At 45.9% G+C, this 25,045-nt stretch overlaps 1 protein-coding gene across 17 annotated transcripts in view; it reads left to right on the forward strand.

Moving 5' to 3' along the window:
• CUX2 (cut like homeobox 2) overlaps nucleotides 1-25,045 on the forward strand; it is a 283,331-nt gene that overhangs the window by 144,201 nt on the left and 114,085 nt on the right. For 3 of the 17 annotated variants that reach the window (XM_035706709.2, XM_035706708.2, XM_035706707.2), the window contains exons 2-3: nucleotides 5,083-5,326; nucleotides 5,426-5,768. The exons of the other annotated variants lie outside the window; for them this stretch is intronic. The gene's annotated coding sequence lies outside the window, so the exon portion shown is untranslated. The remainder of the gene's footprint in view (nucleotides 1-5,082; nucleotides 5,327-5,425; nucleotides 5,769-25,045) is intronic. 17 annotated transcript variants of the gene reach the window in all.

Consider the following 25,045-nt stretch of genomic DNA (forward strand, 5'->3'; position numbering starts at 1 on the left):
CCTGGTGAAACAGCAACATTTATTTAACGTCTTTTATAGAGCAGCTGAGTTTTATCACAAATCACATTCCATTTCTATTCAGCTGGGACTCCTTGAAGGCTAAAATGCACTTACTTTTCTCGGAGGAAATTTACCAATTCCTCAATAAAGACCCATTTGCCTCTGTATGTAAAATTGACACATTTATTGAATATTAAACATTTAAGGTTTTCCTCCCCGGCTCCCCCACCCCCACACTCATGCACAGCTTTTCCCACTTTTCTGCAGAGCTTCCCAGTCATTAGGGAGACTTCCTCAAAGTGGCAAGAAATGTGTATTTTCGTGCAGAAGCAGCCGACATTTAAATTTGGGTCATTCTTATCAGTGGGAAATGATCAAGTAATGTCATAAATGTATCGAGTGAAATCCAGTGCCTCAGATTGGCCTCTTTGAGCCCCGTGCTTTTCCCCTCTTTGTGACTGGCTTAGTAGTCTTGGTCACACGGCAAAACCGTGTTGAGTTCGCGACAAAAGTTTTTTGTCCACACTTGTAACATTTGCAGAAGGCAGGGGCAGCCTCCCTGACCATAAATTGTGCTAATTAGCATGACGCCCTATTAATAAAGCGAGTCTTCTTTCATCCATGTTCCTGAATGGTCAGGGACATCAATTAAAGTGTGCACTTGGGACAATGTCTTTTCACTGCTGGTTGCAGTATTTTTGTTTAAAAAAAATAAGCAGGGGGTTGGGCCATTTAGGGAACTTGTTTTTGTGTCCTTAACATGGGAGAGGGCTGAACTGTTGAACTTAGGTCTCAAATGTTGGGTCCAGAGTTTCTGACTGATGCTAAATCAAGGCAGTGGCAGGTTGGGTGGGTGCTTGGCCCTGGGGTAGTCACTGCGCTTTCAGAGTGCAAAGACAGTTGTTGCATTTGAGGAATCTTCCTAATGAGTTTTGAAACCAGACAGGCACAGGTTTTGAACCCTAACTCCCCCTCTTACTGAGCTCACAAAGCTCAGACGGGTGATTTACCTCTTCGGGCCTCCGTCAGGGTTAAATGAGATCATCGATGAAAGGTTCTTGAAAGGAACCTCAAACTTCATTGCTGTTCTCCTGGGAACTTTATCCAGTGTCAGGTTTGAATGGAAAAAGAAAGGTCATTTCATCCAGCTTTCTCTTCCAGGTTTGATTTCCCTTCCATACAGCCCAAGAGTTGACCACTTTATGCTGGGAAACCTTTGAGGACCGGAAACTCAATCATTTATCAGGGCTGTCTTCCTATTGGTGACCTGAAACCTGTTTATTGTCACTTCCTCTGCCCACACAGATCGAGCTCCTCTCCTTTTTTTCAAATATGCAAAGATAACCTCCTTCTCTGAGTCTTCTTTACTCCAGGGCAGGTGTCTTCCCAGCTCCTTGTAGATCTGGGTTTTTCAGCCCCACACACTACTGACATTTTGGACCAGATAATTCTTTGTTATGGGAGCTGTTCTGTGCATTGTCCAATGGTTAGCAATATCTCTGGCCTTTACCCACTAGATGCCAGCAGTACTGCCGAATTGTGACAATTTAAAAGTATCTCTAGATCTTGCCAGATGTGCCTAAGAGGGCAAATCCCCCCCCCACCCGAGTTGAGAACCATTGTTCTAGAGTTTCTGGTTCTCCCCATCCTGGAGCCCTTTAGCCAGACATGACACCTCACCTGGGAGGCTTTCACATCCTTATGTTTCTTTCTCCTCTGGCATGTCCATATTCCTGTGGCTTATGCCTCTGAAATGTTTTTGGTGCCTGCTGGGAGCAGAGCCCACTTTTACCTGGCACAAGCTGAATCTGACAAGATCCTGAAAACCCAAAAGCAAACATCAGGAGAAACCAAAATAAAATCACCCCCCCCCCCCCAATTTTTTTTTCTGCAGCTGTCTCTGCAAAAGGCAGATACCACCAGGACTGGAAGGTGGCTGGGCCTTCCTTGTTGGAATCTCCATTTTGAGAACAGGAACGATGATGTCTGAGTTTATCCTAAAAGCTTTCATCTGAACAGGCAAAGCTAACTTTTCAGAGCAGGAGGTCAGTGATAGTTTCTGAGTACAGCTGGCTCCAGATCTGGGTTAGGGCTCTTGCTTTGTCACTAACTGACTACACCCCTCTGAACCTCAGTTTCTCATCTGTGTAATGGGGATAAAAACAGCACTGTCTTAAAGTGTTGTTGCCAATTCAAAGAAGTGACCCCTGTGTGAAGTGTCCAGCATATAGTAACCAGCCAATAAATTAGAGCTTCTATTTTGTGTTATTATTACTGTTTGCAAATAAGAAACACACATCGAAGGAATGAATAATTCACTTAGGGTCAACCAGGAAGCCAATGTGAAAACACTGGATTGAGCATCTTTTTTTTTTTTTTCCTAAAGATTTTATCTATTTATTCAGGAAAGACACACACAAAAAGAGAGAGAGGCAGAGACACAGGCAGAGGTAGAAGCAGGCTCCATGCAGGGAGCCTGATGTGGGCTCGATCCCGGGTCTCCAGGATCAGGCCCTGAGTTGAAGGTGGCACTAAACCGCTGAGCCACCGGGGCTGCCCAGATTGAGCATCTTTTTTTCCAAAAACTCCAGGGTTTTTTGAAAAGGTCTATCTGTGCATACGAGGAGATTCGAAAATGATCCATTTTATGTGATTCTCACCCCATTAACAGCCTGCAGTTTTGCCAGAATATCCTCTTTTCACTTTCATTTTAAAAACTAGCCAGGGTAATAAATCTTGCCCCGAAATCTCAGCAGCACATCTTGGCTGGAATATATGATAAATCTAATATACTGTGGCCTCTCTGTATGAGATACCCCTTCACAGATCTGTATTTTTGGCAGACAGCCCCATGGTATGGCTGGATTATAATTTGCTCTTGGTTTGACAAGTCTGGTCCTCTGACTGGGTCATCTTTGTTTCACAACTTTCCTGGCTCTGTTGTGGACACAGGATCCTGTCCCCTCTCCTTAACCTTTTTCTTTTTCTTTCTTCTTCCTTTTTCTTTTCTTTTCTTTTCTTTTCTTTTCTTTTCTTTTCTTTCTTTCTTTCTTTCTTTCTTTCTTTTTCTTTCTTTCTCTTTCTCTTTCTTTTTTCTTTCTTTCTTTCTTTCTTTCTTTCTTTCTTTCTTTCTTTCTTTCTTTCTTTCTTCTTTCTTTCTTTCTTTCCTTTCTTCTTTCTCTCTTTTCTACAAAACTACAGATTTAGCTACCCCTCTCCCCACAGGGAACATGGCTTAGTACTGGGTCTGAATTTGAAGAGTACACATCTGAGAAGGGGGAGGGCCACTGGAAACTCAACATGTTCCTGGATTCTTTTCATGGGCACCCTATGCTTCTGCCACATGTGAACCCATTGCCTTGGGAGACACTGAAAGGGCAGGGGTCCCCACATTGATCATTTAACAAATATTTCTTAAGCACCTACTGTGTGGCTAAGTATACAGAGGTGAACAACATCAGGTTCAGTGGAAGAGACAGATATTTATGATATGGTCGCTTGTAACAACGTTGAATTATTTATGCCTGTGCTGAGGGTTCTGATTAGAAAATGCAGGAGCTGTGGAGCCCCAGGGGAACATTCCTGAAGAAGTGGCATCTTGGAGCTCACTGGAAAATGGTAGGCATTTACCAGGCTCAAGGAAGAGCCCAGGCTCTGAGTCAGGCAAAGACACAAGGAGGTCGGTGTTCAGCACAAAGCCAGGGAAGACTAAGAGGGAGGCCAGGCAAAGCCCTTGAGGATGCTTCTCCAGATACCTCGTAATAGTGGAACCGGAGAGTCTCACGCAGGCCTGTGAACTCCTGAACTTCCTGTCAAGGCCCCCAGGAGGCCAGGAAACAGCCCCCAAAGACTTCAAGGGCTGTAGAATGTGTTCCTGTCCTAACTCCACCCCTACTGACCTGCTTAAGTCACTTTCTCTTTCTGAGCCTCAGTTTCCTCACCTGTAAAATGGTGGTAATAGCAATAACCACCCCCTCCCCAGGAGGGGTGTTACAAAGGTAAATCAAGAGAAGGCATATAAGGTGTACAGGTCAGGCAGCGGTTTCTGGCACTCAGTAAGTGTTGATTAATTATGCTTACTAGCCTTGTGACCTGGGAAAACTGAGTTTATCTCTTTGATCCCTCAGTTTGCTAATCTGCAAAATGGGGATAATAATTATACAACTGGAGAACAGTGGCTGGCACAGAGTTTGGGCTGATAGCATTGCCTTTGACTGTTACCACTGTTACTAGTATTGTTACTACTCTGTTTCTTATAGCTGCACATATCATGTGGTTGATCTTCAGGGGGCCCATGGTTTTTATCCTGGTTCTAAATCCCACCACATTAGACATGCCTCCCCAGCTATTCCCCTCCACCATGTATGCTCCACCTTCTAGACCCTCTCATGTGCCCCACTGCCTTCACACAAAATTCCAGCCTCACAGCCTGCCACCCACTGGCCATGACCCTCTGAGTCAATGTTCTCCTTCCCCTGGGACATTGAGCTCATCCAAATGAAGGAGATCCTGAGGGAGCCGCATGATCACTCCCTGAGCCAGGGCCTTTTCTGCACCACAGCAGACCCCAGAGGTGGGTATCATTGGCTCCACTTGGCAGATGGGGAAGCTGAGACACAGAATTGAACCGCCATGTCCTCGATCTTTCAGGTACTCGCAGGCTGCTCACCATTGCAGAAGCATACACTCCCCCTCCTTTCCCCTCTTCTGCTTTCACGGAGGCCAAAATGCAATCTTCCACTACATCGCTTCTCCAGCTCTTGACAGGAACAGATCTTTTTAAAGGGAGAGAAACAAATCTTGTGGTCCCTTGAGAATTGATTCTCTCATCCCTGGAGTCTGCAGACCTCTGCCAAAGAAGCCTTGACATGTGACATTCAGATCTTGGGCTATAAAATGATCTTTCAGCTGCCAGCTATTTCTGCAAAAGAGAATTTGGGCTGTCACAACAGGCCAAGTAATAATTTCTTTGGATTAGTGTCAACATGGAAGAGCGAAAGGAATGGTCCAAGGGACCCCCAGTTTGGAAAATGCTGCCTTTGGCTGGCATATTCCAGAACTTTCTCTATCCCTGTCTTGCAGGACCCAGAACAAAGGTCTGATGGGATTGAGGCCTCTCACACCTCTCCTTTCCTGGACCTCTCAGCCCCTGCATACCTCAGTCCTGGGGAAAACTGAGTCTTCAACCAGCCTTCCTAGATCCTGGGGCTGCTTCAACTCCTTGAAGTGAGAAGGCCAGTGGGCGAGGCTCCTCCATGTTATTGAGGAAAGAAATACGGCCTAGAACCCTTTCTGTAAAAGTAACCTCCCGGCTCCTCCTTTATGGGTGAGGCAAAGTGCTTAAAATGCTTAGGGGGAATAAACAGCTTTTAATGAAGTTACATTGCCACATAATGGGCATCATAAAATTGCCTTCATACTGCAGGGTCCCAGGATGGCATTTATTATCGACTGTGCCGGAACAGCCTTTGCAGAGCTCCGATAGCTGCAGAGAGAAGACTGCAAAAGTCTCCTTAAATTACCTGATTGAAATAACCGGCGGAATATTCCATGGGGCCGCCGTGTGCCAGGGAAGCCGCCTTTGGGGTGGTCTGTCAGAGGCGGTTTGCGCATTCTGAAGAACACAGGAGTTTCATTGCAGCAAAACAGATGTTCATCTTGTTTCTCCATCGGCTGTTTGATGAGAAATTTATTGCTCTTCCGCTGGGCAGGAGCCCCTCTCGGCTGTGGAGTCTATTAGGCAAGCCAGCAGCTGGCGGGAAGCCAAGGTGAGGCTGTTTTGATGAAACCCATGAAAAGCCTTGGCTTGGAGGCGCCGGTAATAATGCACTGGCTAGACTCTCCTGATTGGGCCATTGATTGGCCTGATTTGATTTATTGATCAATACCCTCAAATTTGGCGTCTGAGAAGCTGCACTAATCTTTAACTGTTGTGAACATCTCTACCTGCTGGAGAATTAGACCCTGATAAGGAATGTATGAAAGGAATCGGGGCTTATCTTAATCACACACCGGGCCCCAGCACTGCCTGCGCCGGCGAGGGCCCCAGTGCACCGCGCCCCATCGCCAGGCAGGCTGGCGCAGATCTATAAATTGATGGAATTCAAAGCCTCCAGCATCGATTACCGTTATAACAAACAGTGGTGCACAGAATGTCTGATTATTTTTAGACAAAGATTCTGTTCTCTCAGCAGCAATTTTGCTGAGGCTGTCACTGTGTCAGATGTCTACTGTTGATTGCAATTAGATGCAATACAAAAAAAAATTAAACTATCTGTATCCTTAGTCTTATTTCCAGTTATTAAATCTCTCTCTTTGTTTGCCATTTCCTCATGATATCTACAGCTGGATGAAATATTTGGTTGGCAGGAGAAATCCTTGTAATTCAGCGGGGGTGCAGTGGCCCACTGGCTCATTGGATTATCTCTGATGGGGCGTGCATAATCTCGGGGGGGGGGAGTTAGATTCGTGGGGGGTTACATATGTTTAAAAGAGTACAGTGTGAAGGCTTGATGCAAAAAGTGTTTCAGGGCAGGGTGGGGTATAAAAAGCAATCTCCAAAGCCCTCCAGAATGCCGATGTTTTTAGTTCTCCTGTTTCTGTTCACATGGGGCAGGATCTAAGCAGGGGATGCATCCCCTTCAATGAGAAGGGGAAGGTTATCCAAGCAACCGAGCTCAAAGGTTGGCACCACTTGAAATAATTAATTCCTCCTAACAGAGACCGTACTTGGGACCCCTTCCTCACTCAATCATACCTGAAGGCGGGCTCCAGATAATTGTGGGTGTGAACAAATTAGGCATTCCCTTTTACATGTGGCCCAGCGGCCAGCAGCCTGGTGTTGGGCAGGAGCATCCATCATCTTGGCGCTCTCCAGTTGATCTCTCATCTCAGAGCCATTAGTCCCAGCGTCCTCGATGGTGGAACAACTATAAACCTGAGACCGCCATGGGGTGACCAAGACTGACCGATTTGTTACATGATGGGATGGGGAAAAAGGCACAAGTGACAGTGCCAAGGCCTCTCAGTTCCCAGGAGTGAACTCTGCCTGGAATTGGCAAGTGCCGGCTAATTTTAGAAAGTTCACAGTGGAGGATGGAGGAGGAGGAGGTGGCAGTTTGGGCTGTGGGGTCAGCCGAGGAATTCCTGCAGGAATTGGAAGGCTGACCTTGATCTCCATGGCAAAAGTGAGCAAGGGAAAGGCCCTGAACCTTCCCAGAAGCAGATGTTCAAATGCCTCTTTGAGAATGCTCAGGGGAGCTGGTGAAGGTAACTCTAAGCTCCCCAACTGCAGGAAAAGGGACAATCTTGTTCAGTAGTAACCATAATGACACCTGCCCTTTGTTTACCACCAACTGACTGAGATCCTGTGCCAAGGACTTGCAGATGCACCTTCTTTCTTCAAGTTGTCCAGTTCCTTTAGGAAGTTGGTAATAATTACACTTGTTGATAGATGCAGAAACTGAGGTTCACAGGCATTGAGTGGCTTGCCCAAGATTGCACAGCTAAGAAATGGTGAGGCTGAAAGTCAAGTTCAGGTTGGCTTCTGGAGTCTAGGCTCTCAGTCCCGGTGGAAAACGTCAATAAATAGCTAATGAATGAATGAATAAATGAATGATGCATGTACCTCCAGTGGGGACTCAGTTGGGCTCCTGGATAGCTGGGGATGGCAGACCATATTTCTGGGGGAAAAAAGCAACCAGAAATACAGAAATTTCAATGACCTCCATGAGCAGGTGTGGTGTTTGGCCTCCAGGACTCCTGGGAACAGCTTCTACTTTATCCTCATGGGCACAGAGCTATGCCCAAGCTCCAGTCCATTCAGTTAAAGGAATAGGTTTGAGGTCATCAGGAAGTTCCCATGCCAAGAAATCTCAGAGTTGAGAGGTCAGCAATAGGAAGGAACAATAATGGGCTCTCAGAAGACAGGGATAGCTCATTGGTCACCTGGCTGGGAGCCAGATAGCCTCTGACAGGGATATCACAGTGGTTAAGAGCTTGAACTTTGAAGTCAGGTAGACCTTGGTTCAAAGCTTCATCACATTCTCGGCTCTGTGTGACCTTGGGCAAGCAGTTGAACCTTTCTGGGCTTCACTTTCCCAATATGCAAACAGGGCTGATAATACAACCTCCCCGTCACGGTGACTGTGAGGATGAAGTTAGGTGATCCATGTCAGCCCCGACACTGTGCCTGGCACGTGCTGTTTGGTGGTGATGATCACTAGTCTAGGACATTCAGGAATACCCAGCACGGACATTTGTGAGTAACAAGCTCATTTGGCTCAGTAAGAATTCCAGGCCAGAGATAGAGGTGTCAAGTAGCTTCTGTGCAATCACAGAGCAAATCCCTGGCACATTCGACATCTTCCTTGTCACCCTCTTCTGGACACACTCCCAATGTGCATGTCTTCTTCATTTTCCCTGTCACATCCCTGCTGTCCTGACCCTATGATAAAAGTGTGGCTAGTCATCTCAGCATAGCTATAGGGAGAGGCAATCCCTCATGTGGTAGGTGGGAGGACAATCAATGCAGTCCCTTCAGAGGGCAAGCTAGCAGTCTTGATCACATTCACAAATATGCCTGCCCTGTGACCTGGCCCTCCTCTATGTAAGAACTTACCCTCTGACACACCTTCACGGGGGCACCGAGTTGACTATCTCAATACGTTATTGCTGTACAACAGGGGCAGAGCCCAGAAATAACCTAAGTGTCCATGAGTGAGGGACTGGCTGCATAAAGTAAGATAACTCCCCAGGGAAGAGTACTCTGTGGCTGTAAAAAGGAAGACAGATGCTACTTATGTACTGATGAAAGGAGCAGGCAAGATGAGTTCCACACGTTGTGGACATGGCATGTAGCATGTTTGTATCTGAGTAAACCAAAGAGAGGAAGCCGTTGCTTCCTTATGCTTGAATATGAATACAATATATTTGAAAGGACACAGAATAATGGTGGGCTTCTCTGGAGGTAGAAGACTGTTGAATGTTAAGCCTGGCTGTGCTTTCACAGTTTATATCATATGCATGTATTACTTCAGCGGGGTAAAATTTTACTACTTAAAGAAACTAGTATGATGGAAAAACCAGGATTCTTAGACTTAGGAGAAAATATTGGCCCGAAAAAAGCAGTAGAAACTCTCTAGGCCTCAGTTTTCTCGTCTGTAAAATGGTGACATTACGGGGTGTAGGTGACAGGTGTGATTGTGCGTGTGAACTGCTAACCTGGTCTGTGCCATCGGCGGTTATTCGTGGGTATTGTTACCAGCCTCAAGGCTGAACAGAGGCTCTGTTTATGACAATGCTGGGCCTGGAGCCCTCTGTGGCAGAACCAGCCCTGGCCTCCAGGACAGGGTGCTGAGGAGGAAGGGGGCTTCCTGAGCCCCTCAGGGAACCCCCCACCCCCACCCCACATATACACACAATACTGAGCGAAGCCTGGATCCCTCTCCAGAGGCCCAGCTTGTGGTGCTCACAGGGCCTGAAATGAGGCCTCGTTACCCGCTCAGCCCAGATGAGGGACAGGGTGGGTGCTTGACCAGTCACTGCCCGCCTGGCTGCTGCCTGCCATGAAGGGGCAGTTGGGCCGTGGTTTCTCTCTCCCCCTGTGACCCTCATGAGCTCTCCCTATATCTCTTTTTCTCCCTTTCTTTCTCAATCTCTGTCTCCCTCCACCCCCATCTCTCTTGTGCCCCCTTCTCTCTCCCTCTGAATTTCTTTTTCACTCCCACTGCCCCAGGGCGGGAGCTTCCCCTCCTCTCCTTCCTTTTCTCAGTCTTTCTCTGTCTTTTCTCTCTCATCCTCTCTTCTCTTTCCCCTGCTACATCTGCTGAGGGTAGCTGTGGTTGTCACCATGAAGGACCGAGGCAGGTAACACTTAAGGGGACTGTCTACATTCACTGGGCTGAGTGCTGGGGATAAAAGGGAAGGTGAAAGATCCAGGTCCTGCCTTCAGTGGATGGACATTCCAGTTGGGGACCTAGATGCAAATACAAGGGGAGGACAAGGTGCTGTTGTCTGAAAGAGGTTTCAGCAAGCCCAAGCAGTGGCAGGGCTTCCCAGAAGCAGTGACACTTAAGCTGAGACCCAGAGCATGAATTAGTGAGGCAGAGAATGGGGAAGGAAGCATTCCAGACAGAGGGAAGGGCCTGTGCAAAGTGAACTGAGCATATTCTAGCCATACCCACACATGGTCACTCAGAGACAGAGGGCAGCTCCACGGAGTGAGCCCCATGGCTGTGCAGAGTAAGAGTGGGGGATGGAATCTTGAGCCAGAGTCTCTGGATTTGTCTCCCAGCTCCAGTTTCTGCCAGCTGTGTGACCTTGAGCACCCTTGCCTTCTACTCTATAAAGTGGAGATGGTACTCGCGTATACTTGAGAGGGTCACTGAAGCTATACATGCATTAATATGCACAAGTGCTAGGAACACACCAGGCACAGAGCCTCAGCTACCCAGGTATTCATGTGTGTTATACTTTTGATAACATTATCTGTGCTTCCTGCTCCATGGTACCCATGGCTAGAAATCTATATTAGGCAACGGCCAGCAGGATTCTCTGAAACCTATACCAGGACCAGCACCTTTGCACATGCTGTTCCCTCTCAGTGAAAGGCTCTTTCCCCCAGACAGCTCAGGTCAGTGGTGCCCAGAGTTGGCTCTGTCTGAGACTCGCTGGGTGGTTCATCTAAGGCATCAGTCAGCAAGTCTTCTACATAAAGTCTGTACACACTGGGCCCTGGCTGGAAATGTCTTCCATAGCCCCCTCTTCAAGTGACTGAGGATTGGCCTGCTTCTTCACCACCAGCCTCTGCTGCAAACATACATCCTGTAGGCGGGGGTAACAGTGGCAAGAGTAATAAGACTTTTTGTAAGTCACACCCCTTGCTGAGGCTTCTTTGGCTGAGACTGCAAAATGGGTAGAGTCACACCCACCTAGCAGGTGCCTTGTCTCCTGGAAGCCTTCCTGCTGGCTACAGCCATAGGCCTGTCTGAGGGCTTTGGCCACATACTTCCCTGGTGCCCAAACTTCTGACCACAATGCCGCTGATCTTTGCATCTGTTCAAAGTGGGGTAGAAGGTTGTAGGTAAATGCTTGGGTGCTGGAGCCAGGCTACCTGGGTTTCACATCCCAGTACTGTCACTTACTTGCTGTGTGGTCTTAGGCAAGTGGATTGACCTGTCTTGCTTTAGTTTCCTTGTGTGTGAAATGGGGAGAATAATAACACCTTATAGAGTTGTGAGGATTAAATGAGCTAATGTGGAAAGTGCCTGGAACAGCATCTGGCCCCGAGTAGGCTATCAGTATGTGTTTGGTGGAATGCATGAGCGTTGTTAGGATTTGACAGGGTAACTCAGGTCTCCTCAGGAGGTGCTAGACGGCAATGGTCTAATTCTGTTATTCCTTACTGTTATTTAGCTGAAATGTATCTAATGAGAGAAACTTCTCTTTCTCTGCTCTTTAGTCACCCAGGGGTGCAGTTTGCACAATAAAGGCAAGATGTAAGCTTGATTCTTTCCTTTTATTTACCAGATTCAAAGCAATGACTTGGTTCTCCAGCATCCCCCGAAGTGACCAGGGAAGGCTTTCATTTTGTGTTATTACGAACTCCTAGATTGGAGTTCTCTTTTGATAGATTCGATCTATTGCAATTTCCTTCTTAATGCTGAAATCATCCTACCTCTCACCCATGGGAGCCCCTTCAGATTAGTCCCAGTGGTCTTGACAGCGGCCTGCCGTGAGGGAATTACAGCCCATTTGCACAGCATCCCATGAGGCAGGTGGGCAGGAGAGGCACTGGCATTGTGGCTCTGGGCATACTCAGGTCTGGGTTCAGCCTCCTATTCTGCCCATTCCTGGCACTACAGTGAGCCTTTCTAAGCCTCAGTTTATGCATCTATGAAATGGGGTTAATAACCATGAATGGCATTATGTATGGTAAGCCTTTACCACAGGGCTTTGCACACAGTAAGTGGTCAGTATATAAGACAACCTGTGGGAAAACCTTGCACAGTACAAGGGAAAGTTCAAGAAAGAAATATTCCAGGGCAGCCTCGGTGGCACAGTGGTTTAGTGCCGCCTGCAGCCCAGGGCGTGATCCTGGAGACCCTGGATCGAGTCCCACGTCAGGCTCTCTGTATGATGCCTGCTTCTCCCTCTGCCTGTGTCTCTGCCTCTCTCTCTCTCTCTGTCTCTATGAATAAATAAATAAAATCTTTAAAAAAAAAAAAAGAAATATTCCTTTCTATGTTTTTAATGAAGAGCTTCCGGAGTCTCTTGCATCCTCCTCACCCTCAAAGTTGAGGCAAGATTTCTCAAAGAACATATTAAAAGATCTTACCCATGCCACACTTTCTAATGAAACTTGCTAACCAGAGAAAGAGAACAAATTATTTATAGACATTATTGTCCTACCCTGTAATACAGCTAATCACTCCCAGGCCAGAGCCCTTAGTGGGGCTGGGGCCCCTGAAAGCCATTTCTAGTCCTTCTCTGGAGGCCCAGGTGACCCCCAAGGACCTTCACTGAAACCCCACCCCTTGGCCATATGGCTCCCCCCACCTTCCCACAGCAAAGTTGCCCCTGCCTAGCTCAAGTCGGCTAAGGGCACCAGGTTGCACAGAGCCTGAGGCAGGCACAGCTGCCAGTCACCCCACAACCTAAAAGCCATTGATTAGATATTTTTCCCTGAGTCACTCTGTTTTTAAACTTGGCCTTTCTGTCTCATTTTCTTATGTCCCCCAAGGACATATTTTCAAAACCTTAACAGTAGACCAACCAAACTGTGGCACAGCCGTTAAAATCAATGACAACTGCATGTCAGGAGGTGCTTATGAATGCTTTGTAAATATGTCTTTTGGGCTTGAGCCCACTTCCTGCCTTGTTCCTTCAGCAAGTATTTATTGAGCACCTGCTACATGCATTTTTCTAAAGGGATGTTCTACCTCAGTAAATAGGTTACTAACACAAAGCATCCACAACATCAAAAATAAAGAGCAGGGGCAGCCCAGGTGGCTCAGCGATTTAGCACCGCCTTCGGCTCAGGGTGTGATCCTGGAGTCCCGGGATCGAGTCCCACATCTGGCTCCCTGCATGGAGCCTGCTTCTCACTCTGCCTGTGTCTCTGCCTCTCTTTCTCTCTCTGTGTCTCTCATGAATAAATAAATAAACTCTTAAAAAAAAAAAAAAGAAATAAAGAGCAGGTGAGAAATGGTGGGAAGAGGATTTTGGAGTATGCAGGGTGAGCCAGTGGGAGGGAGGGCCAGCTCTTTGCCTTCTGCCCAAGGAGACAGGCATTGTGTGTGCTAGGTGCCATTACAGGCCAGGACACAACATTGAATCAGACAGACACGGACCCTGCCATTGATGTTGAGCAAAGGAAGTAGAGGCATATGAGGAGTGCTATGAAGGAAGCTACCTGGGGCTAAGATCATTTAGTTCTGATGGTCAAGGATGGTCTGAAGGAACAGCTGTAGGAAAATCTAGGGGAAGAGAGGTCCAGGCAAGGACCGGCAACAGCAGTTGCAAAGGCCCTGAGGTAATCAGATGTTTGGCCAATGAAAGTCAGAGTAGCTGGATCATAGAGCAGGAGGCATGAGGACAGAGAGGTGGCAGGGCCCAATCACAATGTGCTCACTGGCCCTGGGCAGAATCTGGGACATCAGCCCCAGAAGCAGTGGGAAATCACTGCAGAATTTTCAGCCTGGGAGTGGTGGGATCTGATTCATGTTTCTGAAAGCACCCTTGAGTGCTGTGGTGGAACTGATTGTTGAGAGGGAGAGGCAACGGGAAGTCCCTGACTGGCTACTATACAGGTCTAGGCAAGCAATGGTTAGGGCTTGGTGACAGTTGACATAGCAAGAGTGGGCAGATTCCAGAGTATTTTGGACAGAAAAAAAAAGCTGGTCCTCTCTCCTCTTGACCACCCCCCCCCCATCCTCCAGAACAATCATTCAGAGAAGTGTACAAATCATAAGCATATAGCTGGACAAATTGCCACAACTGAACACATTCATGGAACCAGCACTGAGATCAAGAAACAGAACATTCCCAGCCACCAAAAAGCATCTCTTGTACCCCTTCCTGTCATTGCCCCCATATAACCACTATCCTGACTTCTAACTACACAAATTCATTGTGCCAATTTTCATACCTTTTATAAATAGAATCATACACTGTGTGATCTTCTGCATCTGGCTTCTTTTGCTTTACATTTGTAGGATTTATCAATACTGTTGTTTGTCTTTGTACTTCATTGATGCTTATGGCTGTAGTATTCCACTGGGTAAATATATATTTCACATTTATTTATACATTCTATTGTTAATAGGCATTTGGATTGTTTCCAGTTTGGGGCTGTTATGAATAGTGCTTCTATGAATGTTCCAGACCAGCACTTCTCAAACTTTAATGTACTCATGAATCAACTAGTGATCTAGATCTGAGATAAAGACCCCAATGTAGTAGGTCTGGAGGGGTCCTGAGTCTTTGCATTTGTCACAAGTTCTCATTAAAGCCATGCTTCTGGTCCATGACCATACTTCAAATAGCAAGGCTCTATTTTGGTGAACATATTTTTCTGAGGCGTGTACCCAGGAGTGGAATTGCTGGGTCATAGAGTGGCATGTTTAGCTTTAGCAGACCCTGCCAAGTTGTTTGTCCAGATAACAGTTGATACCTCCACCATGTATGAGAGTTCCCACGGCCCCACATTCTCGTTGACATTCAATATTATCTGTCTTTCATTTTAGCCATTCTGGTGTATATGTAGAGGTCTCTCATTGTGGCTTAAATTTGCATTTCCCTGATGACTAATGAGACTGAGCATCTTCTCAAGTGCTCATAGCTGTTAGAATCTCCTCTTTTGGGAGGTGCTAATTCAAGTGTCTTGCCCATTTTTCTATTATGTCATCTCTCTCTTAATGAAGTTTTAGGAAGTTCTGATTCTGGACTCAGTCCTTTATTAGGTAAAATGCACATACCTTTTCCCACTCTGTGGCCTTTCCTTTGCAGTCTTATTTTATCTGTTCTTTTTAATTCAGCAGTTACCACTCAGGACTTGCAGAGAATGGGGACACATTCCCACTTTGTCCAACGTAAGCAAGTTAGGGTCTGCTATGCGTCCTATCAGCTGCCTGCTCATTTACACACTCACACTCCTATCACTGACCTTCCAAAGGGAGGGCCTCTCCCCACATTCATGGTAGATGCTCCTCTACTACCCCCACCGTGCCCCAGCTGTTCAAACCAAGGTCCACTTAACACTTATATTCTTTGACATCTGATGCCTTCTACCTCTGATGTTTTTTGGCCACTATATTAGTTCAATATATTTTTTTAGCATCCCTAGAATTGCCTGGCACTGTAAGCCAATCATCTGACCATTTGTATCTTCGCAAAGATGCACCTCTGATGGTGGTAGATCTCAGCCCCATAGCCTGGAGGAATCAAGGCAAAACAGAGGCAGTCAGGCTGTGTGTGTCTCCATGTGCATGTCCTCGTGAACCTGATTTAACTCTCGATCTGCTTAAGAGCCTTCAGCCTTGCATGTGCTCTGCCCCTGTCCCCCACAGCCTGGTGCCTGGCGTTTAGTCTGGCATGTGCATGAATCCTGTGGTTGGACCCTACACCCTCCAGGGTTTCTCCCCATGCTACTACTAAGACGCTCCTTACACTCAGTCCTACCAACTTCTCTTGCTGACTGCTCACTGCCTTCACTTCCTGCCCCTGCAGTGCTGTCAGGGAGAGTCTGGTGTCACAGATTTACGAGGAACCCTGCTTCTAGGAACCAAGGGCCTTGTTTCTCCTGCCCCGTAGCACCCCTCAAGAACAAACAGCAGAGAAGCCCGTCCTGCAGTCTCTGAAGCCAGCCGTGTGCAGGTTTGAACATTTCCAGTCTTGGGCAAGTGCTGGGCAACTGCTGACTTGTCTGAGCTAGTTTCCCCAGCCATACAGCAGTGGTAAAGGTGGTGCTTAACTAGTGGGGCTGTTGGGGGGGGGGGGGGGCAACATGACATAATACATGGAAGCTAAGAAGGTATCCAGTCCACAGTGGACATATGTAGCCACCTTCTGTTCTTTATTGTCCTTTTTATTACTGTGTTGTTATGATGCTCAGGCACGCTCACTGCCATCTCTCTCTTCTCACTTGCTGAAATCTGCTGTGCCTTGCCTCACCTCTGGGCTCTTGGATTTCCTGCTCCTTCTGCCTGTAAGGAACAACATGTGCTTCCCCTCTTCACCTGGGGAATGTGAAGAATTCACATTCCAGGACCAGCATCACCCCCTCCTTTGGGGCAATCTCGCGACCTTCCAGCACTGGTGCAGGTCCCGAGACAACAAAAGTTTGAGAACTACTGTGTTAAATGAAAAAATGAATGAGTGAAGACAAAGAATGAGTGAATGAAACAGTGAGTAAGTGAGTGAATGAATGAAGTATGTGGGAAGGAGTTTGGAGCTGGCCTGTCTTTAAGGGATGATGGTTGGGGGCCAGCATCCTAGCACCCTGTGAGAATGGATTGGAGGAAGGGAGGAGGGATGCAGAAGTCCAGGAGAGGAGGAAGGGTATGGGATTCTCCAGGCTGCACATCATTACCTCCAAATACGCTTTGACCCAGCACGGCATCCCTGGCATGGCCAACGACAGACTGTTCCAAAGGTGTTTTCTACAGTGGAACAATTTGGGATAATTAGAACTTTACAAAATGTCTTTAAACACGCTGGTAATGGGTATAAGAAAACACTTGTGAAGTATAATCAGTTATTAGCAGCTGATCAATTATCCTCATGGATAGCTGGGTGGGGGGAGAAGAGAAGCAATAATAAGCCCCTTGATTAACTAATTTGAATATCTTTGGAGAACAAATTCTGAAATTTCTTTCTATTTTCTTCCTGCTATTGTAATGGCCGCACATCTGCTAGAAAAAAAAAAGCAGGATGGAAATAGTAATGAGCGTTTTGCCGTGAACCCACTCCTTGTTTGGGATCCTGGGAGGAAGGAACTGGAGGTGTGGGGGTGGTGAGCCAGCCTGGGGACCTCATGTTGGCTAGAGGACAGAGTTAGTGGTCAGCCCCACCCTGTGGCTTAGCCTCCGCCCCCTACCTCCATAGAATGGTAGGATGGGAGGGAAGCTGGTTCCTGTGGGCAGCGTGCACAAACTGGAGACACCCATCTGAAAAGCTGCATTGATCTTCCTAACCACCTGCTAGGGTCATCTGAGCCCTGAGCAGCCAGGATGGAGTAGACAGTGAAATAAACCCACATTCCACATGCTGCTCTCACCCTTGGGCTCCTCCCCAACTTCTTTGGGCTGATAAAAGGTGTGGGTGATGAATCTGGGCAGTGTTAAGGACCCCCTCATCTCCGGGGGTCTCTGATCTTACAGGACAGAGTGGACATGTCACACCAATGGCCACGTAGCTTGCAATCACCTTTTAGTTAAAGCAAGGCTCTAAGGGATCCCTGGGTGGCTCAGCGGTTTAGCGCCTGCCTTCAGCCCAGTGCATGATCCTTGGAGTCCCGGGATCAAGTCCCACGTCAGGCTCCCTGCATGGAGCCTGTTTCTCCTTCTGCCTGTGTCTCTGCCTCTCTCTCTCTCTCTCTTTCTGTGTGTCTCTCATGAATAAATAAATAAAATCTTTAAAAAAATAAAGCAAGGCTCCAGAGCCAGACTCCTGGCCTGAGTCCAGCCCTGACACCTCAGTTGAGCAACCTTGGGTAAACGACTTAACCTTTCTGTGCCTCCATGTACTTCTCTTTAAAAGGGAAATAACAGAGCCTATCTCCCTGGTTTTTTTTTTTTTTTTTTTAGCACAGGGCCAGGGACATCCTAAGCACACTGTGAACATAAGTCATCATTGTTATTATTCTCTCCATCCCATGTAATTAACAGGCTAGACCAGAGTTTGCAAACTGGCAGGCCAAGGTCCAAATCCCCCAGTAAATCTGTTTTGTTTGGCACCAACTGCATTGTTAAGATTTTTTCTGAATTTGTTGCCAAAAATTAAAAATCGGGAGATTTTCAAATTAAAAATCTGGATTCGGGCTCTTCTGCAGATTCAGACTCTCTCACCCTACTGGGCCCACAATTCCATGTGGCACTAGCCAGAGCTGAGTATCACTGGCCACTTTCACAGAGACACTTGTCTCATTTGCCATGCCCTTCCTACCCCTTGATTCCTTAATACCACCTGCCAGGCCCCTGCCTCCCTTGAGTTCTGCTGGGAACTGGTTAGCACATTGGAATGAATGTACATTCAGATGCAAGTTTGACTTAACATTAACAGGATGAAACCCTCAGCACCTAGGTGGTCTTGCCCAAGAGGGAGCAGCAAACTCCAGCCTTGATTGTGCCCTTTGGGATCCCATCTTCCCATGTCCTTCCAACTCCTGAAGACAGTCCTCTACTCTGCCCGGTTCCCCTCCCCACTTCTACCCTCCCTCCTACTTCTCTGTCTACCTGTCTACATTCTACCTGGGGTATTCTGGAGAATAATACACAGGGAAATGCCCACCCTGAGGAGCCAGGCTGAGGCCCAGAGCGCCAGAGAAAACCACATAGCATCCCGTGGCCAGCATCTGCAGCCACTGATCCATGTTCCTCTTACTCAGACAAGACTTTTTTTTATATTTAGTTTGAAGCTGTTCCAAAAAAGCCTCTGAAATCACCTTTAAAATTCCTCCCTCCTCCTCCTGCCCAACAACTTTTTCCCCCCTCTCCTGACTGTTCCATCGCTTAAAAATGGCTTAACCAATTTGGGTTATTTTTAGAAAAATGCCTGGCATGTTGGCTGACAACCTGTATTCTAAGTTTCAACCTGATACAGAAAAGACAGAGTTTATAAACCCCTAGGGAAAAAAAGAAAGAAAGAAATGCACAAAACATTGCTTTAGAATAAAAATCATCTGAAACTGACCCCATGGGTCCTGGCCACCTGGCAAGGTGTCAGGTAACATGAGGGAGGGAAACCAGCCACCTGCTCAAGGTTTCAAGGGCACAGAATGGAATTTGTTCTTCTGAGCTCCCACCAGCATTGCTGAGAGAACTGGATGCCACATCCTTTGGACTGTGAGAGGCAAGAGAGACACGATTTTGAACCCTGGTTGTGCCACACTCTGTGTCCTTGAGCCAGGGTAGTACCTTCTCTGAGCCCTCAGTTTTGCTATCTATGATATGGGGATACTAGTAACCACTTTAGGTAAAATGCTGACCACAGAGCCTGACACCCAGTGACTTGTCCATATCTGTCAGTGTCATGATGGTCCAGTACAAAGATGAAGAGAGGCTCCAAAAAGAAAGCTCCCATGAGTTTTATGATTATAAGTGGCAGCTAAACATAGCTTTCCCTACCTATTTCTGATTTCTTTTGAGTTTTTAAAGACAGCTTTATTGAGATATGGTTTACATACAGTAAAATTCACCTATTGTATATGGCACATTTCAGTGGCTTTTAATACTTGTAGAGTTGTGCAACCATCACCACAATCCAGTTTTAGAACATTTCTATTTCCCCCAAAATGTCTGTGCCCTTACAGTGACTTCTTTTTTTTTTTTCTTTTCTTACAATGACTTCTTGATTCCACTGCTAGCCCCAGGACAAAGAATCTACTCTCTGTGTCTATAGATTTGCCTTTTCTAGCCATTCCATAAAATAGGATCATACAATATGTAGTCTTTTCTATCAGCTTCTTTCACTTCATATTATGTTTCCAATGTTGATCCGTGTTATTACAGGTATGAGTATTTTGTTCTTTTCTATTATTAAATAATATTCCATTGTAGGCCACATTTTGTTTATTCATCATCAGGTGATAGCTGTTCTGTTTCCACTTTTTGGCTATTGTGAGTAGTACTGCCATGAATTTGCATGTACTAGTCTTTATGTGAACATAGATTTTCAATTCTCTTGAGTAGAGGAGTGCAATTACTGGGTCATAAGACTGATTTATATTTAACTTTTTAAAAAACTGCCAAATTGGCTTCCAAAGTGGCTGGACCATGCATTCCCACCAGCACTATTTGGGCATTCCAGTTGCTCCACATCTTCACCAGCATTTAGTTCTGTCTTCTTGAGATTTGAGTATGTATTTTTGGTCCCTGATTTCAGTCAGGTTTTGACCTGAGAATTCTGGGAGCTGTTGCAACTTGAAGAGATGAATGGTAGGCAGGGGGCATGGAATGCATAGGAACAAAACCACACATCTTAGATGTTCTAAAGCAACACTGTACAATAGAACTTTCTATGATAATGTAAATATGTATTCTGAACTGTCCAATATGGTAGCCACTAGCACTGGTAGGTTATTGAGCCCTTGAAATTTAACTTGTGGAACTGAGGAATTGAATTTGTAATTGTATTTCACCTAAATTACTTTAGATGGGGAATCCCTGGGTGGCTCAGCCGTTTGGCGCCTGCCTTTGGCCCGGGGCGTGATCCTGGAGTCCCGGGATCGAGTCCCGCATCGGGCTCCCTGCATGGAGCCTGCTTCTCCCTCTGCCTGTGTCTCTGCCTCTCTCTTTCTGTGTCTTTCATGAATAAATAGATAAATAAAATCTTAAAAAGAAAAAAAGAAAAAAAAGAAACTGATTTTCTAAAAAAAAAAAATTACTTTAGATGTACTGAATTTAAATCCTCACAAGAAGCAAATGACTACCATATTAGACAGTACAGTTCTGGAAATTCAAGGCCATTGCTCAATATGTCTTAGGTCCTTGATGAATCTCTATGAGGAATGTCTGAGTTCAGCTCTTGTAATCACAGATAGCTGGGATAAGCATGGGCCTCAGGGTTTATAGGTCTGCATCCATCCTGGAATAACATGTCTAGATAGTACTTAGTGCCTCAGAATGGAGAGGAAAGTACTTTCCAGCCCCAGAAGTTGCTCTGGGGATTTTGGTCAAGGTATACTATGGGGTCAGGAAAAGAGCATAGATGGTCCTTAGAACCAGAAGAACCAAGGTTCAAATCCCAGCCCTGTAGCTTTAAACCAAGTCTGTGACCTAACTTAAGTTCCCTCATTTGAAAAATAGGAATGTTAACATCATTTTTGAAGGACTATTATAAGACTCAAAGAATGAATATAAATCCCTTAGCACAGTGTCTATCACTGAGTACATGCAGAAAAAAAATCAGTTTCTGTTATTGTTGTCTTTATATTTTTGTTATTCAACCTGGTCCCCAGGCCTATATAAATGTCATGTAAGTCCTGACTTCACGTCCTCATCCATAAAAGCTAAGATGCTACATTGTTAGTACCGCACAGGCAGTGAGTGACCTTGTACCTAGCACAGAGTAGGTGCTCAAGTGCATGTTTCATGAGTGAATGAATGCCATTGGCTTGTAAGTGAGCAGAATGTAAGCAGTATGAGAGTTCCTTGTGTTGAGGAGAAAAAAGATTTTCTTTTACCTTTCAAGACTTCTGGCTGATACAAGAATCAAATTGACATGAGACAGATTAACAGGGAAAAAACAATCAAGGGTTTAATAACTTCTACATGTCCTTTATACATGGGAAAGACCCTAGAATACTGAGTAACTCCCTGAATGGCCAAAGCCATCACCTTAGATACCATTTTCAGCTAAAGACAAAAGATTCAGGGAGGGGAGGATCTGTTATAAGAGGTGATTCAGTAAAGTAGATGAGCTTGTTATACAGATTTCAGTTCCTGCCTTCTCCACTGATAACAGTTTCTAGAGATGGAGAGTTTTCCCCCTCTTTCTGGTACTGAAAGGGAGACACCCTTACAAATAGAGATTTCCCTAATAAGTCTGAATATCTCTTACAAAAGGGTAATTTCTACCCAGTTTTAGAGCTTCTCTTGTGTCTTCAGTTTCTTTAAAATAATCAGCCTAAAATAATTGATAAGCCAAAGAGGCATATCTTGGGATGGCAAAATCTGTTCTCCTGCACCTGAAAGAAAGTTTGGCTAGACAACATACCAGGTTCAGTGCCAGCAGTGGTCTGTTTTGTGTGAGAGCAGAAATGGCTTTCCCATCAACTCAGCAGGAACAAGACTGCAGTGCAGGCTGGTCTGGAATCACCTGAGAGAGCTTGTCTGTCTGCCAGGCCAAACCCACCTTCTACCACCAGCCCCACAAGTTTGTCTGGGGGAACCCACTAGTTCCATCTCATTAATCCTGAATTTTCTCCCCGCCTTGCTTTGCTTTGCCTTTTCCTCCTAATTCTTCTTGCTCTTCCTTTCCTGCCTCTAGGTCCCAAAGTAAGTTCTTTCCACTCTTATAGAATTGTGTTTTTTTTTTTGTTTTTTTTGTTTTTTTTTTTTATGATAGGCACACAGTGAGAGAGAGAGAGAGGCAGAGACACAGGCAGAGGGAGAAGCAGGCTCCATGCACCGGGAGCCCGACGTGGGACTCGATCCCGGATCTCCAGGATCGCGCCCTGGGCCAAAGGCAGGCGCTAAACCGCTGCGCCACCCAGGGATCCCTGTTGTTTTTGTTTTATTTGTGTGAAACATTTTGTAGTTATCAGAGCCCTTTCATATGTGTTATTATATTCATTTGAAACACAAGGAAATTCAGTGAGGGAAATACTCATTCAAGAAATGTCTAGGAGTGGGGCACCTGGGTGGCTCAGTTGGTTAAGCATCCAATTCTTGGTTTTAGTTCAGGTCATGGCCTTGGAGTGGTGAGATCAAGCCCCAAGGTGGGTTCTGAGCAGAGTCCATTGGGGATTCTTTCTCTCTTCCTCTCCCTTCCCCTCTGTCTTCCCCCACCCCCTGCTCATGCTAGTGTGCTCTTTCTCAAATAAAATAAATTAATAAAATCTTAGAAAAAAGAAAGAAAGAAAGAAAGAAAAAGAAAGAAAGAAAGAAAGAAGAAAGAAAGAAAGAAAGAAAGAAAGACTAGATAGATAGATAGATAGATAGATAGATAGATAGATAGATAGATAGATAGATAGATAGATAGATAGATAGATAGATCGGTCTTAGGGGCACCTGGCTGGCTCAGTTGATGGAGCATGCATGCAACTCTTTGTCTTGAGGTTGGGTTCAAGCACCACATTGGGCATAGAGATTACTTTAAAATCTTTAATAAAAAAAAAGAAAGAAATGTCCATTAAGCTTTGCTTTATGCCAGGCACAGGCCTAGATGCTGAGACTAGAAAACAAGACACACTAAGTCCCTGCCCTCCTGGAGCTTTTAGTCTTAGAGAGGAGGCTGATGCTGGAATATGCAAATAAGCTTATCTTTGCAAAAGATGATGAATACTCTGTGAAAAAGGAGCAAGGAAGGGGTGATCTACTCTGAAATTTGGGGGAGTAGAGGCAGGGAGGATCCCACTGACAAGATACAGGAGTTGTGGGGAGGGGAAGGGATTGCAAATAAAGGGAACAGGCTTTTGCAATTGCCTGAGGTGGGGTAGAGGCTGGTGCATTGGAAAACTCAAAGTGTCTAGAATTGAGGGAGAGATAGCCCCCCACATAAAGCCAGGACCTTGAGCATTGGCTGGACCCTGTAGTCCCCAGTGAGGAGAGTCTGGATTCTAATCTAAGCCCATGGCAAATAAATTATGGAAGAGTTTCAAGCCAGGGAGAGGCAAGAACTGATTCACATTTGAACAGCTCACTCCAGCTGCTACATGGAAATGGGTTTGTAGCAGGTAAGAGTGAGAGCAGGGAGAGAAGGAAGGAGGCCCCAGAAATAGTCCAAGCGAGGGATGGTGGCAGCTTGGATGAAGGCGGCAGAGGGGGTGGTTATTATTTCTGGACAAGTTAGAGATATTTAAGGTACTTGGCTGGGATTCATTCAGTATTTTTATTCTCTTCATGCTACAGGTGGGGAAACTGAGGCTCAGAGAAGTGCAGTGACTTGCCCAGGTCAGAGCTAACAAGTGCAGCAGGCAAGATTTGAACCCTGGGCTGAATGGCTACTGCAAGCCCAGTGCTCTACATTGCTTCTTGGTACTCTTACTTCTGGGTTGCTTGACTTGATGTCCATCCCCCATCCCTCCAGCTCAAATGATGCTCACAAAGCAGGAGCATCCTCATTTTATAGATCAAGAAGTTGGGGCTCTGGCATTAGGCTTTTCCAGCTAGAGACTAGCAGAATCAGGATTCAAGCCCAGCCCACACTCCTAAGTCTTCATCTAAGCCCAACAGTGGGAAAATCTTTGTGTGTCCTGGGGCCTCTCTAGGCGCTCTAGAAAAAGAAAATAGACAAGATGAGCGAGGAGAAGAGAAAGGATGTCCACAGTCCCTAGTCTAGGTCAGACCAGTCTGTCATTCTGTTTCCTTTTTATCAATAAATACAGTAAAACCCAATTCTGTATAGACTGTGTGTCTGTTGGTAGGGGGAAATTTTGTTATGTCTCATAGTACAGAGATAAAAGGCCTTTCTGGTATGGGGAGAGAACATTTGGAGAGAAGGGTCTTATCAGTATTGTTTTTGGAAAATGGCTTTTGTGGTTTGGGGAAAGAGCAGGACACCCCATCTTGTGGTAAGGGTCTGAGTTTCATCTTAGAACTTTCCTCATCAGATCAGTGCCTGCCTCATATGGGCTTCCCTGTCCATCACTTTACTTAGAGCACTAGGAAAGCAGTAGGGGGTGTAAGGGAGTCCCTGGTCCGTTTCAGGTAATTAAAGCCACCTTGGTGGGAATTTCACATTAATGTTTATAATAAACATTTTAATAAAATATGGGTAGATAAAAAGAGACAATTCCCAAAAAAAAGTTGTTTTCTTCTTCCACCCCTTTTGTTCTTTCCACTCTGCAAATGGAAGAATTATGCATTAGTACCCTACGCACCTTGGTGTGGACATAAGACTGGAACCCTGAACAGGAAACAGCTAGTTAGGTTGCTTATTGAGGTGTCAGGGCAGTCTCAGATAGGAGATTGAGTTGTGGGGTCATCTGAATAGTAGAGGAGTCTTGCAGGAACCCTCAGGTGATCCTGCCTAGGCAGCCCCCTTCAATCAGGGACCTCCTTCCTGGAGGTGGCATCTCAATAAATAAATACCTTTCAATCATAAAAAGAATAGCCACAGTATATGGAATGCAGCCAAATTAGGGCTGGTCTTCAGGGATGTC

The sequence above is a fragment of the Canis lupus genome, chromosome 26, assembly GCF_003254725.2.
Source record: "Canis lupus dingo isolate Sandy chromosome 26, ASM325472v2, whole genome shotgun sequence".
Taxonomy (NCBI): Eukaryota; Metazoa; Chordata; class Mammalia; order Carnivora; family Canidae; genus Canis; species Canis lupus.